Source organism: Juglans microcarpa x Juglans regia, chromosome 3D (genome assembly GCF_004785595.1).
Source record: "Juglans microcarpa x Juglans regia isolate MS1-56 chromosome 3D, Jm3101_v1.0, whole genome shotgun sequence".
NCBI classification, from domain to species: Eukaryota; Viridiplantae; Streptophyta; class Magnoliopsida; order Fagales; family Juglandaceae; genus Juglans; species Juglans microcarpa x Juglans regia.
This window is the reverse complement of record NC_054598.1, coordinates 12,719,989-12,724,518: the sequence shown is the minus strand read 5'-3', so window position 1 is coordinate 12,724,518 and position 4,530 is coordinate 12,719,989.

Genomic DNA, 4,530 nt, shown 5'->3' with positions numbered 1-4,530 from the left:
TCATTTGAATAAAACCCCACTTATCTATACCATTCCCATATTTGACTTCTCATTGTTTGATGACCTTTCTTGTATGAGGTGTGAGCAAGGTTTTCATCTAAACATTGGGATGTGCACTATAGTTACTGAGTATGATATGTTTGTATTATCATCCATGGAATGAAGATATATAAGCCGTAACCAGTCACCTTAGATCATTCATGTCTTGTACAAGAGATCATGGGACATGCCATGACATACATTCCGGTAAACTACTTAAAGCAAGCAAGAGGAAGACTTCATAAAGGAAGGTTTGTGTGGTAAAAAAGTTTCAATTTTTTCAAAAATGTCAACTTAAAACCAAACATTTTAAGATTAAAAATAGTCATATATCTCCACAAACTTTTCATTCAGTCATTTGCCTACATTTAAGTGAAAATTTAAAAAAATACAAACCAAAAAAATTTTTGTAAAAGCCAAAAAAAAAAAAAAAAAAAAAAAAAGTAGAATTAATAAAATTTATTTAAACTTTTCAAATTTAACCATTCACTTTTTATAAACCCGAATACAAGTTACATCTTAACAAATTTTTATTTAAACACTTGTCAAAACTTTTACAAATTTTAATAAAAATTGCATTAAAAAATTTTGTGAAAAATTCTCAAACATTCTAATCCTAAACATTTTCCTAACCCAAACATAACCGCTTAGAGAAGGTTTGGATAGTGAGTTGAGATGGGATGAGTTGAGATGAAAATTAAATAAAATATTATTAGAATATTATTTTTTAATAATATTATTATTTTGAAATTTGAAAAAGTTGAATAGTTTAATATATTTTGTGTGGAAATTTAAAAAAATTGTAATGATTAGATAAGATGAGTTGAGATGAGATAAGTTGAAATGAGTTGAGATGAGTTAAAAGAACTTTCATTGTAAACTATCACATGTTATTTCAATTCAGACCTAGCCCAAATTATTAGCAGTTAGCACCTCTGGCTAGTGTTCTTAGCCAATTTTTTTTTTTTTTAATTTGTTGTAAACAAACTCAAATATTTAATTAAGAGAAACGCTTTGCAACAACTCTGTTGGTGTTGGACGAAAAACTGCCCACAACTCTGTTGGTGTTGGACGAAAAACTGCCCACCAACAGGCTGGCTACACGTAAGATAAAGGGGTCTATAGCATAATAGAACAGAAAACAATTGATTAATTCCTCTAATAGCACAAGTCACCGCTTCGAAACCCACAACACCGAATACGTTCAAAACCCACTCTTCCCCTTCGAATCTGATTTTCCCTATGAGATCTTGCCGTCGCCGCCACTAATGGTTTGATTTTTGCACTTTGTTTATCTCTTTTGCTTGGCGAATATGCCCTAGACATCATTTGGATGTAGAGTCCCAATTTTTTTTGTCCTAGGAAATCCTCTTATTTCACCCTTTCCTGTTACTTATAAAAAAAATAGTGTTAGAAAATGAAAATGGTTATCTCTAATTGAATAGGTTATGAGAAATAAGTAATAGCACTCTTTGTTGAAGCTAATAGAAATTGATGACACTAACTGTTTGTAAAAACGTATTCGAGAAGCAGACATATGGCTTCTTTTTTGGTCTTCGAGAATCACACATGCAATATTTAATAGCACTCTTTTTTGTTCTTTTAATATATGGCTCCTTTAATTTATGTTTTCTGAAAGTTAATTGATTGTAATTCAAAATATCAGTAAGTTTAAATACAGTGCCAAATGTTCAATTTTCAATGTTCAGGTGCTTGAGAGTGAAAAGTATAAACAAAGAAAAAGGAAATCATGAAACTGGGTCTTGGCATGTAAACACTGATTGCTTTACTTTCAGTTTGATTTTGGGTCTTGGCATGCTAAGGGAAATTTTCAGGTGCTTTACTTTCAGAGTGAAAAAATAAATGTTCAGTTTGCTTTGTGAAGAACATCAGCAGGAAGATCACTTCAGCGTGTTCTGTGGGTCGCGCACTGTCCGGGATGTGAGGGTCGAGTTGCCGTTCGTCGAGGTTTAAGGGTCAAATTTTTTTTTGGCAGTTGCTGTCTCCGTAGAGGTTTACGTCTTGAAATTTCTCTGGGAATCGAACCCCATCTACGCCGTCGTGTTATCTGTCCGAGGGGCTGGGCGGGTCGAGTCTTGCCGTTGCTTGCCTTAAACTTAAATTGGAAGCGCAAGCAAAATCTGCGCCTCAACGCACAAGAAATAATAATATTAAGTTGCAAAGAAACTAATATTTTCTAATTAAGAACTTGAAAGTACATGAACTCTCCAGAACATGACTACGAATATGGTGTTTAACCTCATTTGGAACTTCTCACCATCTCACGTAAAAATGCGCATAAATTTTAACTGTTGTTTTAACATTAGAGGAAAGCCATGCACCCAGGGATAAAGCCAAGATTATAAGTTTGGAGGGGTCGGGTACTTTTAGGTTTGAAATAAATAGTTGAGTTGAGATTTTTTATAAATAACTTCAACATATCTATAAAAAAAAAAAAAAAAACGTGTAAAAAATAAGGAAGAAATAAATAAATTTCAAATTTGCAATTTTTCATGAATAATAGTAACTTTACGGCCCGGTTTGTATTCGCAACTCATCTCAATTCATTTCAATTCATCTCAACTCATCTCACTACTATTCATTATTATTCATCAACTTTAACTCATAAATCTCACTACTATTCATAACTCATCTTACTACTATTCACAACTCATCTCAACTCATTTCAACTCATCTTTAAATCCAAACGAAACTCACATCTGAAATTTACATGTATTCAGTTAAAATGTGAGGTTGAGCTATGAAAACAATCTATATAGGATTTATAAAAAAGAGACAATATGTAAACCTTAAACTAAATTTTGTAAATCATTGAATAATGTATAGCAGTAATATATATTTAAAAAGTTTTTAAGTAGCACGATTACATACCGGTGAATGTGGGGGCTTTTGTTAAATATGTTTCAACTAGATAATTACTAGCTTTAAAAGAGAAACAATCTATATTATATATTATATTCTAGTTTAATTTCTTAAAATAAAACAAGAAAATAAAAAATTTAATTACATACATTTTTTTTCGTAGCCTTGGTGGCCGTGGCTCCCACTCGCTCCCATTGGCCTCATCACTGCATGCACCAATCTCATCCACACCACCTGTGCAGTCACTGGAGATATTGACCATGATTTATGAGAAACCATTACTAGTCGAGTGTTATCTCCACTGACAACCTTATGTAAGAGGTGATTATTAGTTGGTTGCTACTACAATGGGCCAGGAGTGGCACACCAAGCTGAGGAGTGGTTGTTGAACAGATTAGCCCATTCAACATTAAGTCATACAGGCGAAGCATTGGACGGGCCAAGGCGAGTGCTCGACACAAGGTTGCCCTAGATTGTGTACCATCGATCTAGACTAATAAGGGTGTAATCAATCCGGTTTGATCTAATTTTAAATATTTTTTAAAACTGAACTCATATATATTGGTTTTAAAAATTTAAAAATCGATACCAGATTGATTCACTACCAAAATAGGAATTTTCAATTTTTCCAATTTCGGTCTGATCCAATTTTTTTGATTTATTGAATAAACAAAATCACACTCCAACAAAACTTTACCAAGTAATTGACCCAAAGTAAGTTTATATTAATAACTTAATATTAATGTTCATGTTTAAGATAGAGGTCGGTAGCGAGGGCCTGCACCCCGTTACGCCTCCCTTGTCTGCCCAACCTGCCCATGTAAGGGGAGGCCTACCCAAAAGGGAAAAATCCTAGTGGGGGCGGGGGTAGGTTGGCCCTAGTGGGGCCCCGCCCCACTATTTATATATATATATTTTATATAAATATATATTTATACATATTTATAAATATTTGTTATAATTAGTTTTACTATATATAAATATAGTAATATGTATTAAGTATAATTTTTACTTAATACTTTATGCAAGTTAGAAAGTAGTCTCATATTGCATTGGCAATACAATAGTCTTACTCAAACAACAAGAGTCCTACATTGCTTGAGTAAGACTATTATATTGTCTTGACCTCATATATAAAAACCACATTAGGCTATTTTCTAACTTGTACAAAGTAGGCACTAACAAATTTAAAAACTATGTTATCAGTTTTTAAATTATAGTCATATTTAAAATTTTTAATTTAGAAATTGGGTAAAAAATGTGTTTTTGGTTACTTTTGGGCCATGAATAATTTATAGACTATGTGGGCCATGGACACTATTGGAGTGGGCGGGGGGCGGGGCGGTTGAGGGGTCCGCCCACGCCCCCCGCCCTTGCATGGGCGGGTATCACCCCTAGTTTAAGATTAAACTCTCATGTTATAAAATTCAAATTTATATGTTATATCAAAATTCAAATGTTATATTAATTTTATGTTATAAGATTAATAGACATGACTAACAAGATTTTAAAATTTCATGTTAGATTAATTAGCAACTTAGCATATATATAATATAATGTAAATAAATCATATAAAAATAATTTATATATAATGTAAAAAATTAAAAA